This window comes from Arvicanthis niloticus, chromosome 15 (genome assembly GCF_011762505.2).
Source record: "Arvicanthis niloticus isolate mArvNil1 chromosome 15, mArvNil1.pat.X, whole genome shotgun sequence".
In the NCBI taxonomy this organism is placed as follows: Eukaryota; Metazoa; Chordata; class Mammalia; order Rodentia; family Muridae; genus Arvicanthis; species Arvicanthis niloticus.
The window spans coordinates 40,442,882-40,458,116 of NC_047672.1; the positions used below are offsets into that span (position 1 = coordinate 40,442,882).

Sequence of the window (15,235 nt, forward strand, 5' to 3'; positions counted from 1 at the left end):
TCTCCCTGCCCTGCCATGTAACAACTTTTGGGGGGCACTGAGGCATTTATTTGTGCCATGAGAAAGAAATGGTACTGGGTAGCTGTGGGATTTTAAAATGGGACAGAACTGACTTTGAATTCTACACTATTCACTCACATGATGTCAATGGAAGTGCCCAAGTTCCCTGACTGGGCAAGGAGGGGTAGATTGCCCTGTGGGATTATGGCCACCCTCATAGGACTGTCTAAAAATACTGGGTGCACTGCCTAGCACATAAATGTAATCATGAAAGTTTATTTTAGAATTGACAGTGCCAAGAACTAAATGGGTTTAAGTAACACTCAAAGGGTGCTATAGTGAAAGGACTCACTAGAGTAGGCAAACAAAGGAAGATACTGTCTATGGAAGACCTAAAGACAAAGAAAAACGGACTTTTACAGTCTGCTGTGTGTTACCATCATGTGCCAGCCATTCTAAACACTGTCAGTGGTTAAAATAACGTTTCTACTGATAGAGCAAATGTTGACCTAAGTTCTACACAATCCTTGCAGTTTTACTTGAATTGTAATAACTGATGTAATGAGTAATAGATTGGAAATGAAGATCAAAAATACATAAGTCTTGAGACCCGCACTAGTCCCTGTTCGGGCACCAAAAATGTCTCAGCCCGAGCAAAATATTGATGCCCGGGCTGCCCCGAGTTTGGGCAGCCACTGTATCCCGGCCCAAGCTGCCGCTCTGGTCCACGGGTCAGGGTTCAGCAAGAGAGAGAGTAAGGACAGACTCGAAGAATGGAGACCAGACAGAGTGTGATTCAATCCCGTTTATTCTTCAGTCTCTCTTCTTCTCTCCAAGTGTCTCCTAAAAGTGTCTGATTCTCTGCCGTCTGCCTCTGCCTTTTATATGTCTCACTTCTAAGCCATGCTTTTTGGTCACACCTTTAATCATGCCCTTAGGTCTTGTCTCTAAATCTGATCTCTACACTTCTAAGTCAAACTCTTAAATTGCACACCTTTAATCTCACACACCTTTAATCTCACACACCCAAGGTATCTAAACCAAGATTATCTGAGTGTGCTCAGCTGTTGTAGGCTATTGTAATCCAAGTCTCATGTCAGGGTATATGGCTCAAGATGGCTGCAAAGCTGATAGCCGTTTTCTGCTAAAAGTCGGCCCCCAACACATAAGGGTTGTAAACACAGAAAAAATAAAAAATGTAAAAGTTGCTTTTATTTTCTCAGATGGAGGTTTAAGAAGAGAGCCATACCCAAGCTATGAAAATACATGCCTAGGCTGAGCCCAGAGATTTTTTTTCCTCTGTTCTAACAATCCCTAGGCCTAGGGTTGGAAGCTTCTAGCCTCTATACAATCTAATCTTCCAAGATGACTAATTCAATCTGGCTTCTAGGCTTCTGAGTGAACTGTTCTTTTTGGCCTCAAACTAACTCTGCCCATCAGTTCTAATCTTCTGGTTCCTCATTCTCTGGCTTGTTCTGTCTTCACCTACAATCTGTCTCTATAAAGCTATCCCAGTAAATCACTCTCTCTCTCTCTCTCTCTCTCTCTCTCTCTCTCTCTCTCTCTCTCTCTCTCTGTTACTGCTGCCTTTCTTAAGTTGCCTCTCCCTCTAATCATGAAGTCCTCAGTTACTCAATTATTCTACTATGCTCTGTACATACGTATAACACTGTGCCAATTAAAAATTTTAAGTTACTAAAACCGTTGAATGTCTCTTTCTTTCTTTAGCTCTTCCATCATAGTTAATTAACTAATTAATTATTTTTTATCATTATAATTTAGAAAAAGAAAGCTTACATGTTCCAATGTTCTCTCCATTTCTGCTGTTCTTTTTGTTTTTGGTTTGGTTTTGATTTTCAATTTTTCAAGACAAAATTTTTTCAGTGTATTCCTGGATATCCTGAAACTTACTATGTAGATCAGTCTGGCCTTGAACACAGAGATCTAAAGGCATGTACCACCACACCCTGCTTACTGTTAATCTCATTTGTTTCTATTGCTGCTTTGTGGCATTGGAGATTGAACTTAAGGCCCCATGCATTCCACTGAGCTACATACTAACTTCATAACTAATTTTCCAAACAATTTTCTTATATAGTTAGGTATTGTAAGAAAATTATCTGCTGTAGCTATCAGATATTCTATATACCTTTTATTAAAATGGTTTTTACATAGTGTAGGTGTAAATTGGTTTATCTGCAGTCACATAAGGATAATACAGATTACTTTTGTGTGTGGGGAGGCATCGTTCTAATTTCGTTGTTTCTGTATGAAAGTATTACAACCAAAAACAGCTAGTGCAAAACAGGTTCTGTTTCAGTTTATATGTTTACAGTCCCCTTAATAAACAAAAGTCAGGGCAAGAAGTCAAAGAGGAATCTAAAGTAGAAATCATAGAGGGATGCTGCTTGCTTGCTTGCTTGCTTGCTTGCTTGCTTGCTTGAGCTCATGCTCATTTGTTTCCTTATATACTCTGTAACTGCCCTCCGAGGGAACTGTAATATCCTCAGTGAACTAGGCCTTCTTAAGTCAATTAACATTCCAGACAATCCCTCATAGACTTGTCTGCAGGCAAATCTAGTCTGAATACCTCAATTGAGACTGCCCTTTCAGGAGACTCTAAGCCATGTTGACAGATACGCTAGTGTTGTTCCGTTGAGGTATAGGGGTGGGGCAGGGGCAGACTGTGCACAACTGGAGGCCACAGGTGGTGGTCAGGTGTCTTCATTGCTTTTCACTATTTTTTTTCAAGACAGGGTGTCTCATTGGATTTAATGCTTGCCAATTGGCTAAATTGCTTGGCCAGAGTGCTGTGGTATTCTGTCTCTGCCTCTCAAGCTCTGAAATTACAGGAGCACATGACCACACCTGACTTTGTACGTGAGTGCTGGGTATCCAATCACTGGTCCTCATGCTTGCCAAGAAAATGCTATTGACTGATCTCCTCAGCTCCCCAGGTTGCTTTCTGATTTTAAACTTTTACTCTGTTCTAATTAGTCCAAATCATTAGAAGTTCAGGAATCCTTATTTTTCTAATAGATGCAAATAATTTTTCTAAAATTACCTAGGATATCTAAATCATTGGAAAAATAGAGAGTAAAATATGGTAATACAATGTTTTCCCACACTCTGCTGTAAATATCTCATGGAACTTACTACCTTGCATTGCAGGGCTTGCCTCTTCCACTAGTTCAGAATTTCTCAAGGGCAAAGACCATGTTTTATTCATCTGTTGATCCACAGAGCTGGCAGGTAATATGACTTCAATAAAGATGTGATGAATTATTGAATGAATGCATGAACACTGGGAACAAGTTCCTAAGTTTTCAAGTTCAGCCTGGTCAGGGCAACATCGAAGTGTCATGATGGCTAACTCCCCAGAAATCTGAAGAAACTGAGATTCCATTGGCCAGGGAAGTAACAGACCTGAATGCCAAGAAGAGTCCTCTAAGTAGAAGGCTTTGAAAGAATCTCTTCACAACACAGGAGTAGGTCAGCTCCTCAAGAGTGTTTTTTAATTAGCTTGCCTCAAAAGAGTGGGCAGTGGGAAAATGAAAGCAACATGATAATTTTTGATGTTCTATATTTTTAAAAATCCTTCAAAGCTCTAAATGCTAGTCTGGAAGAGCAAGCCTTTTTGGGAATCTGAGAAAATCTCTACTGCAGTTTATCTCAGCAAATATTTACTTAGCAGTAAATACAGCTAATATGATATTTCACAAGGATGCCGTTCTTATAGAAAATAACAGGTGACCAAAACAAATTTGATTAGTGCTATAACACAGTGAGATTTTATGGAAGGATACAGGTGATTCACCTAGAAGAGTTAACTTAAAATCTATTGAGATATATTGATTTACTTGATGAGGAAATCATATGCAAGCAAAAATAAGGTGATATGATAAAGGTGTAAATAAAATAACCACAGATTTAAAGTATTGGCAATCATTAAATATCATGGTTTTGATGCCCATCTACAGCAGTGGTTCTCAATCTTCCTAATGCTGTGACCCTTTATTACAGTTCCTCATATTGTGGTGGGCCCTAAACATACAACTACTTCACTGCTACTTTATAACTGCAATTGTTAGTGCTATAATCATAATATAAATATCTGATATACAAAACATGCAACCCCAGAGGAGTCATGACCCATAGGTTGAGAACCACTGGTCTATAGTCATGTATTAATGACTAAAATACTTCCTAAGAAATGGGTGATATTATTGTTATCTGTCATACCACATAAACATACCAATTTACCTGGTTTAGCTTCAGATGTATAGTATATAATTTTGGCAAAGCCTATAGCTGCTAGACTACAAATCTGTACTTCATACATTACTAGATTGAATGATGTAGTAAATTGTAACTCATGGTAAGTATTTTGATTTACATATATCTAAACAAAGGAAAGTATTAGTAAAAATGCTAGGTAACAAGAAATTTCAGTTTCATTATTAATAACCATGTAGGATCACCAGCGTTCATGACTGAAAATGTATACTAATATGTAATATATGGGCTGCTTATTAGATAGTTCACCCAAAAATAATGTATTGTTAACATATTAAGACATTTCTACTAGCTGACAAATACCACTTCTCTTTGTCACTAGAGTGTCCCTGTTGCCATGTTACCCATTGTGACACTTTCTGGGCCACCTTTATTATGTACCTATGTAACCAAGGCCTCCCAAGACTTTGTTTTTAGTAAAACAAGCTTCTGCTGTATGCTCTTTTCATTATTTTGAGTACCACCCCCACACCCATTTAAGAATATGAAAGTAGCGGCTACAAAATACTGTGTAGAACATGTCACTTTTATAGGAATTTGAGAATATGGCATGCCTAGATGTGTAGCTACAGATATATTTAGACAATAGAAGTTAATAGTTATTTCTGAATGATAATTAAACTATAGTTAATGGTATTTTAAGATTTATTGATTTTCCAATGTGTTTAATTATTTCATAGTGAGAAATGTATTTTGTATGTACAATGAAAGATCTTTTATATAATCTGCTATGCCTGTGCCTCACATTTTTCAAGGTCTTAAACACTGGACAAATATTTCAGAGATATTTTTTCAAAGTCAGGCTTTCTCTACAAAGCCTTTCATACTGGGTTAATATTGGAATGAGGATCCAGATGGTACCCAAGTGTCAAAATACCAAGCCAGGTTACAAAGCACATAAAACTCTTAGGATTCTGAATTCTGAATCCCTTACTAAACTTGGACCAGACACATGATACTCAGAGGTAGGGGAGGCAGATACACAAATAGGAAATGAAGTCGAAACCATGTAGAGGAAAGAATTTCTTGCCAGATCAGTCCTGGAGCACAGGATGTCATTCAAATGACCAGTGAAGGCCATTTGAGGTAGCAGGAACAATGTAATTCAGGCTCTGAAACTTATGAGAGAACCAAGTCTATTGTAGATAAAAGTTACGCTCTGGTTTTGCATTTTTGCATTGTGATGCTTGAGGAGTAATGTCCAAAGCAGTTGGGAAGAGAAGAACAGCAACCTGTATCATGGGATACAGCTTGAATTGCTTTGTTGTCTAGTTCCGTATGTGAGAGTGTGCATTTTAGCACTAGACTGCTACACCAATACAGTGGTATGCCATGTAGATACAAATTGTAAATGGATCCATCAGACAATGCTTTCCAATGCCTTGAGCATTGCTCCACACTGCAGCTGCATCACAGAGAAATTACTAACCTGAAGACAGCTGGTTCTCAAACAAGAGTGATTTTGCCCTCCAGTGGACATTTGGCAATATATATAATTATTTTAGATTTCAAGGCTTGGGGACGGACTGGTGGCAGTAAGAGGACAGAGTCCAAGGATGCTACTAAACATCTCACAACACATAGCATACCTACATGCAGTAGGTATCAGACCTAGAATGTCAACAATGCCACAATGTTACAGTTGAAGAGCATCCAGGGACTGTCAACCATGTTGTTGATAGTGTTGAAATGAGGAAAGCATATGGAGGAGAAACAGTGATACGTTATTATGGCATATTAACATTTTTCCTCTACCATTTTTTCTTTTCAACTTCTCTAATTAATGAAACAATATTAGAAATACAAGGAAGACAATTAAACTAAAGGAAACTTTGTATTTTTGAGGATATACCTAATGCCAGTGGTTCTCAATCTGTGGGTAACGACCCCCTTAGAGATCACTTATCAGATATCCTGCCATATCAGATATTTACATTATGATTCATACTAGCAAAATTGCAGTTACAGTAGCAATGAAATAATTTTATGGTTGAAGGATCACCACAACATGAACTGAATTAAGGGTTTCTAACATTAGGAAGGTTTAAAAATGCTGCTTTATGCGATAGTATATTAATGATTTTAGAAGATGTCACCACACTCTTAGAATTGATCTCTGCTTCGTTCTGTTTGAGATACATACACACACATATATATACACACTATATATGTATATTATATATAATATATGAGATGTAATTGACATATAATATATTATATATAATATATACAATTGATATATTATAATCATATTGATATATAATTATATTGCTATATAAATCAATGATACAATAAAATTGATATTAGCCTTTTCTAATATTTAGTAAATCTTATTTTTGGAGCATATGCCCTTTTATACTTAATGAAATACAAAGATGTGTATTCTCTTTTAATGAGTGCTCTATATGCTGAACTTTAAATACATAGTCTTTTTAAAAAATTAAATAATTAGCCGAAAGCAAGATCAAGTAGCTTCAGATAGGCCCTTTAAAAGTTACTACTACTTTTGAGTTTTTATTGCTATGAAGAGACACCATGACCATGGCAACTTTTATAATGGAAAATATTTAATTGGTGTTGGCTTATAGTTTCAGAAGTTTTGCCTGTTGTCATCATGGGAGGAAAGATGGCAACATTCAAGGAGATATGATGCTGGAAAAGAAGTTAAGAGTTCTACATCTTGATCTTCAGGGGTCAGAAGCCGTACTGGGAATAGCTTCAGTATATAAGACCTCAAAGTCCACTTAAACAGGGACACATTTCCTTTAGCAAAGCCATACCTACTTCAACAAGGCCACATCTCTTTTTTGATTATTTTATTTACATTCCATCCGTTGCCCCCCTGCCGATTCCCCCTCCCACAGTTCCTCATCCCATTCCTTCTTGCCTCCAAGAGGGTACTACCCTCCACCTGGAATCCACCTTCCCTGGGGCCTCAAGTCTCTCTAGACACATCTCCCACTGAGGCCAGGCCAGGCAGACCTCTGCTGTATATGCACCAGGGACCTCAAATATGCTCCTGATTGGTGGCTCAGTCTCTGGGAGCTTTCTGGGGTCTGGGCTAGTTGAGTCTGTTGGTCTTCCTATGGAGTCACTCTCTCCTTCAGCTTCTTCAATCTTTCCCCTAATTTAACCTTAGGGGTCCTCAACTTCAGTCCCATGGTTGGGTGTAAGTATCTGCATCTGTCTCGGCCAGCTGCTGGTAGGGCCTCTCAGAGGACAGCCATGCTAGGCTCCCTTCTGTAAGTACATCATAGCATCAGTAATAGTGTCAGGTCTTGGTGCCGCCCCCATGAGATGGATCCCAAGTTGGGCTGGTCACTGAACTGCCTTTCCTTCAATCACTTTTCCACTTTTGTCCCTGCAGTTTTTTTTAGACAGAAACAATTCTGGGTCAGAAATTTGACTGTGAGTTGGTAGTCCAATCCTTCTACTTGTGGCCCTATCTACTAGAGGTGGACTCTTTGCATTCTCTCTCCCCACTGTTTGGTATTTGGGATAAGGTCACTTCTTTTGAGTTCTGGGAGTCTTTCATATTCCAGGGCTCTGGGACTTTTCTAGAGGGTCCACCTACCTCCCACCCCTTGAAGCTGCATATTTCCATTCATTCTCCTGGCCCTTTGGGCTTCTTTTCTGTTCTCCCCAACCCCATACCTGATCCTGTTTCCCTTTTAGCCTCCACCTCCTTTTTCCCACCCAGATCCCTCCCTCCTTCTGCCTTCTATGATTATTTTGTTCTCTCTTCTAAGTGAAATTGAAGCATCCTTACTTGGGCCTTCCTTCTTCTTAAACTTTTCATGATCTGTGGGTTGTATCCTGGGTATCCTGTACTTTTTGGCTAATACTCACATATCAGTGAGTACATACCATGCATGTCCTTTTGGGTCTGGGTTACCTAACTCAGGATGATATTTTCCAGTTTCATCCATTTGCCTGCAAAATTCATGATGTCCTCATCTTTAATAGCTAAATAATATTCCTAGTTTTCTCAGGAACCACCAGATTGATTTCCAGAGCGGTTGTACCAGTTTGCAATCCGACCAGCAATAGAGGAGTGTTCCTTTTTCTCCACGTCATCTCTAGCATTTGTTGTCACATGAGTTTTTGATCTTAGGCATTGTGATTGGTGTAAAGTGGAATCTCAGGATTGTTTTGTGTTTCTCTGATGAGTAAGGCTGTTGATCAATCCTTTAGGTGCTTCTCAGCCATTCAAGATTACTCTGTTGAGAATTCTCTGTTTAGCGTTGTACCACATCTTTAAATTTGGTTATTTGTTTTTTTGTACGTTAACTTCTTGAGTTGTTTATATACTTTGGATATTAGCTCTCAGATGTAGGGTTAGTGAACATTTTTTTCACAATCTGTAGGTTGCCTATCTATCCTATTGATGGTGTCCTTTGCCATACAGAAGTTTCTCAGTTACATGAGGTACCATTGATCAATTGTTGATTTTAGAGCCTGAGCCATTGGTGCTGTATTCAGGAAGTTTCCTCCTGTGCCAATGAGTTTGAGGCTCTTTTCCACTTTCTCTTCTATTAGACTCAGTGTATCTGGTTTTATGTTGAGGTCTTTGATCCACTTGGACTTGAGCTTTGTGCAATGTGATAAACATGGATCTATTTTAGTTTTCTACATGCGCACAAACAGTTAGACTAGCAGCATTTATTGAAGATGCTTTCGTTGTTCCACTGTAGGATTTTGGCTTCTCTGTGAAATATCAACTGTCCATATGTGTGTGATTTTGTTTCTGGGTCTTTGATTCTATTCATTGATCGACCTATCTGCTGTCTATACCAATATCATTTGGTCTTTATCACTATTGCTTTGTAGTACAGGTTGAAGTCAGGGATGGTGATTCCCCTAGATCTGTTTTTGTTGTTGTTGGGAATTGTTTTGGCTATCCTGGGTATTTGTTTGTTCATTTGTTTTTTCATATGAAGTTGAGAATTGCTCTTTTCATGTCTGTGAAGAATTTTGTTGGGATTTTGATGGAGACTGCATTGAATCTGTAGATTGCTTTTGGTAAGATTTTTTTTTTTTTTTTTTTTTTTTTTTTTTTTACTATGTTAACCCTACCAATCCATAAGCATAGGAGATCTATCCATCTTCTGAGGTCTTCTTCAATTTTTTTCCAGGTATTTGAAATTCTTGTCATACAGATCTTTCATTTGCTTGGTAAGAGTTTCACCAAGATATATTATTTGTGGCTATTGTCAAGGATTGTCTCAGCCTGTTTATCCTTTGAGTATAGGAAGGCTATTGATTTGTTTGAGTTAATTTTATATCCAGCCCCTTTACTGATGTTGTTTATCAGGTTTAGGAGTTCTCTGGTGGAATTTTGGAAGTCCCATGTGAATACTATCATAACATCTGCAGATAGTGATACTTTGCCTTCTTCCTTTCCCATTTGTATCTCATTGATCTCGTTTTGTCTAATTACTCTAGCTAGAACTTTGAGTACTATATTGAATAGAAAAGAAGAGAGTAGTCAACCTTGTCCATGATTTTAGTGGAGTTGTTTCAAGTTTCTCTCCATTTAATTTGATATTGGCTGTTGGTTTTGCTATATATTGTTTTTATTATGTTTAGGTATGTGCCATTAATGTATGATATCTCCAGATTTTTAACATAAAGGAGTGTTGTATTTTGTCACAGGATTTTCCAGCATCTAATGAGATGATCATGTAACTTTTTTGAATTTGTTTATATAGTGGACTATGTTGCTGGATTTTCATCAATATTAAATCATCCCCTGCATCCCTGGGTTAAAGCCTACTTGATTGTGGTAAATGATGGTTTTGATGTGTTCTTGGATTTGGTTTGCAAGAATTGTATTGAGTATTTTTTTCATTGATACTCATAAGTGAAATTGGTTTGAAGTTCTCTTTCTTTGTTGGGTCTTTGGGTAGTTAAACTATTAAGTTGATAGTATGGGATCTCTCCAATTTCAATGCTATTAATTTTCCTCTTAACACTACTTTCATTGTGTCCCATAAATTTGGGTATGCTGTGTCTTCATTTTCATTGAGTTCTATAAAGTCCTTAATTTCTTTCTTTATTTCTTCCCTGACTAAGTTATCATTGAGTAGAGAGTTGCTCAGTATCCATGAGTATGTGGGTTTTCTGCTATTTTTTGTTGTTATTGAAATCAAGCCTTAGTCCATGGTGATCTGATAGAATGCATGGGATTATTTCAATCTTCTTGTATCTGTTGAGGCTTGTTTTGTGATCAATTATATGGTCAATTTTGGAGAAGGTACCATGAGGAGCTGAGAAAAAGATGTAATCTCTTGCTTTGGGGTAAGATGTTCTATAGATATTTGTTAAATCCATTTGGTTCATAACTTCTGTTAGTTTCACTGTGTCTCTGTTTAGTTTCTATTTCAATGACCTGCCTATTGGTAAGAGTGGGTTGTTGAAGTCTCCCACTATTATTGTGTGGGGTTTAATGTGTGCTTTGAGCTTTAGTAAAGTTTCTTTTATGAATGTGGGTGCCCTTGCATTTGGGGTATAGATGTTTAGGATTAAGACTGTTTCTTGGTGGATTTTCCCTTTGATGAATATAAAGTGTCCTTCCTCATCTATTTTGATAACTTTGGTTGAAAGTCTATTTTATTGGATATTAGAATAACAACTCCAGCTTGTCTGGGGGGACTATTTGCTTGGAAAACTTTTTTCTAGCCATTTACACTGAGGTAGTGTCTATCTTTGTTACTGGAGTGTGTTTCTTGTATGCAGCAAAATGTTGGATTCTACTTGCATATCCAGTCTCTCATCCTTTGTCTTCTTATTAGGGAACTGAGTACATTAATATTGAAAGATATTAAAGACTGGTGATTGATTATTAGTTCCTGTTATTTTGTTTTGTCATGGAATATTTTTTTGTCATGGCAATTGAGAGTTTTGTTGGATATAGTATACTGGGCTGACATTTGTATCTTCTTAAGATATGAATGACATCTCTCCAGGATCTTCTGGCTTTTAGAATTTCTGTTGAGAAGTCTGGTATAATTCTGATAGATCTGCCTTTATATGTTACTTGGTCTTTTCCCCCTTACAGGTCTTAATATTTTTTCTGTGCATTTAGTGTTCTGATTATTATGTGATAAGAGGATTTTCTTTTCTGGTCAATCTACTTGGTGTTCTGTAGGCTTCTTGTACATTTATGACCATGTCTCTCTTTAGGTTAGGGAAGTTTTCTATGATTTTCTTGAAGATATTTTCTGGCCCTTTGAGTTGGGAATCTTCAATCTCTTCTATTCCTATTATTCTTAGGTTTGGTCTTTTCATTGTGTCCTGAATTTCCTGGATGTTTTGGGTTAGAAGCTTTTTCCACTTTATATTTTCTTTGACTGATGTTTTAATATCTTCTATGATATCTTCTACAGCTGAGGTTCTCTCTTTTATCCCTTGTATTCTGTTGGTGGTGCTTGCATCTTTAGCTCCTGGTCTCTTTCTTAGGTTGTCTATCTCCAGAGTTGCCTCCATTTGTGATTTTTTTTTTATTGTTTCTATTTCCACTTTCAGGTTTTGGACTGTTTTGTTCAATTCTGTCACCTGCTTAATTATATTTTCCTATATTTCTTTAAGGGATTGATTTGTTTCCTCTTTAAGGGCTTCTACCTGTCTGTCTTTGTTTTTCTGTTTTTCTTTAAGGGAGTCATTTATATCCCGATTAAAGACCTCTTCATGAGATGGGATTTTAGGTCAAAATCTTGCTTTTCGGTGCATTAGGGTATCCAAGGCTTTTTGTGGTGGGAGAACTGGGTTGTGATGGTGCTGAATTGCCTGGGCTTCTGTCTCTTATGTTGTTGTGCTTGTCTCTTGCCATCTGGTTATTTCTGGTGTTAACTGACCTGGGTGTCTCTGAGTGGAGCAGGCCTCCTTGGAGGCAGGCAATGCTCTCTCTGGTGTGTGTGTGTGGGGGGGGGGGGGTGTCCTGTGACCCAGGTTAGAGCAGGCCTCCTGTGTCTCTAGTTAGCAATCCTCTTGTGTCCCTGGTTCTGGCTGGCTTCCTGGTAAACAGGCAGGCTTTGTCCCTGGGTTACATCAGACCTCTTGGGAGATAGGCAGGCTGAGGGGTGTGGGAGGAAAGTGGGTTGCCTATCTAACCCAAGTGGAGGAGTCAAACAGAAGTCAGATGGAGCTCAGGCACACAGGGTAGTTCCCGCGTCAGCTGGGCTCTTTGTATGTTCCAACTGGTGAAAGTATTTGGACAGGAGTCTCATCTGTGACCCTGGTTGTTGCAGACCACCTGAAAGACAGGTAGACTATGGGGTATAGGAGGGGAGCAAGCCTGCCAATCTGGTATAGGTGGAGTAGACCAGAAGCAAAGCCACACCTCTTAATAATGCCACTCCCTATTGACCAAACATTCACACGTGTGTCTATGGGGGCCATTCCTATTCAAACCAACACAATGTCTATAATAGTTAAAATTATGGTAAAATAAAAGAGTAGTTATATAACATAATTATTTCCCAATGGCTATTTAATGACCTTTAATTTTATATATAGAAACAGTATACATAGAGAGAGATGATAGATCAATGAAATAAGAAATAAATTACTTTTTTTAATAATGAAATAATTACTTTTTCCCCAAAGTAATTTACATATGGTAGCAATTTAATAGTATCAAAGCATTTAGAATAAAATGTAATAGACTTCTGCCTTATTGTTCTTAATGTTTGTTTCATTTTGGAGGTAATTGTAACATATTTTTAATTTTAGCTGTTGGTTTTGTAAGTCAAAACTATAGGCTCATATGCTTCTTGAATCATTAAAATTGAGTAAGATATATTATCTCCTTAAAATAAAAGTGTGAATTTTAGATAACTTACATTCTCTTTTTAGTTCTAGGAGTTGACATAATTCATTGTTTTGTTAGTTACAAAGTTTATGATATTTATATATTTAAGCATATGACTGGTACAATTCCATTGCCTTGAACCAGTATTCCTTGACCTCTTTTTTATAAAAGATAAAGAAAGATGTATCTTTATTCTTTTCCTCTCTCTCTCCTCCAACTTCCCTCCTCTCTGCACCTGTCTTGTCATCTTTCATATTTATTAATAACATCTTCTGCCTTGAATTACAGCCCAACCTTTCTTCCATTATCTTTAGGATAATCCTGAGAGGTTTAAACAACAAGTAGCATTGACATGACTCTAAGTGTATTATACATGTCTTAGCACTTAGACAAAGAACCTTTCTTTTTCTAGGAGTCCAGTTAGGATTCCTTAGGAAAAGTTAAAGAACTTTTTCATTCATCAAGTACCCCATATCGTGTTATTTCCTTCTTTGTTGTTGTTAATAATAATAATAATAATAATAATAATAATAATTTTATTATTATTATTATTACTGTTTCAAAAGCTTTGTTTTTACTTAATTGAAGACTTGGGAGAGGCTAGAGGGTGGCTACAAAGCTGCCTAGTGGCTTCAGAGGTTCATTCAAGTTATGGGCCTGAGATGGCAGGTGCAGAGCAGAGAAGGCAGCCCTTTGGAAGACTCAGAGGCCTCTTGGTTGTGCTTGAGAGTGAGCTGCTTAAAGACATACTCTCCAGAGATGCCTGGGGCGTGCCAGTCTGCGCTGACTGTGGCCCTGCCAGCCTACGGAGGTTGGTCAGGTGGTTGCCCATCTTCTTAATGAGCATCACCTCTTTATCCGGGAAGTGACTTTCCAAGATGTCACAGAGATGAGGGCCTGTGCAGGCAGAACCCAAGGCATGCAGATCCAAGAGGGCCTTGTGCAGGTTCTTCTCCAGAGCCAAGGCAGCTTCCATGGCCTCCTGGGTTTACCCCATTCATCTTGAAATGGCTTCTGCACTTTCTGGAAGAGTGCACGCCCCCTCGCCCCATGATCTTTCTGCAACTGGAGGAGACATTTGGTGTCCTCCGGCTTGGGCTTCTCCTCGGCCAATTTGTGGAAGAGGTGGCCTACACTCTGCAAAGCCACATCATCCCGATCAAAATAGAAGCCCAGAGAGAGGTAGGTGTAGGAGGCCCGCAGGTGCAAGTTGACCAGGCAGTTCAAGGCAGCGTCCACTTCAGTGGAATAATTCTGACGAATTCGAGAGGTCATGGCTGATCCGGAGTACGGGGCTAATCATGAGGACAGTGCTGGTTGGTACTAGGAACCAAAGGCATAAGGTATAGAGGAGATTGTCCCGGAGGCTGCCACTGGAGATACTTGTGAGGCAGCTGGAAGCTAATAATGTGGGAGTCACTGGGTCTATCCCATCCAAACACTGTTGAAGCAAGACACAGATCCACGGGAGCTCCAAGGTGCTGCTCTCTTTGTTAAATATTTGAAGCAATAACTGTTCTCTTTTTTACTCCTGTTTCTATAGTTCGTCTTTTCTTCCACTCAACTAGTATCTGCCTTGTACTTAGCATGCATCCACTCTGTCAACTTTTTCCCTCTCATTTCCATAACTCTTACATTTCTTTGTATTCAATAAGCAGTTATCATCTTGTAACTTAATTTTATTTTCACTGGCATAGTCTATATGACTACTTCTAAATTTTGGATCCATATTTTTTTTTTTAATTTTGCTAAATTAATCTAGACTTACTAGAGTTGTCTTCATTTTCACAAACTTCTTAGAATACTCTATGTGTACAAAATAATGTCATTTGTGAATAAGGTCTTGTCATGGGATAAATCATGTCTTTGCATCATACATGTGGTTAAATCCTAAATACCAGCACCATTGAACTTGATGGCCTCTGGAGATAGGCTGCTATACAGTGATGTGATGACTGAGTTAACATGGGGTTCTTAGTGTGGGGCCCCAGTCCCAAATGATGGATGTCTGTAAGGATAAGGAAAAAAGAGACAAAAACTGATGTGAATATAGAAGAAGAAGGCTTTAGAAGAAACTAATCCTGTCTCACACTCGTCTCGGACTTTGAACTTCTAATAGTGTTAGAA

General features: G+C 38.3%; 1 pseudogene; it reads right to left on the reverse strand.

The window, feature by feature from the left end:
- Nucleotides 1-13,752: 13,752 nt before the first annotated feature.
- LOC117720439 (ferritin light chain 1-like) lies at nucleotides 13,753-14,383 on the reverse strand (annotated as a pseudogene).
- Nucleotides 14,384-15,235: the final 852 nt, after the last annotated feature.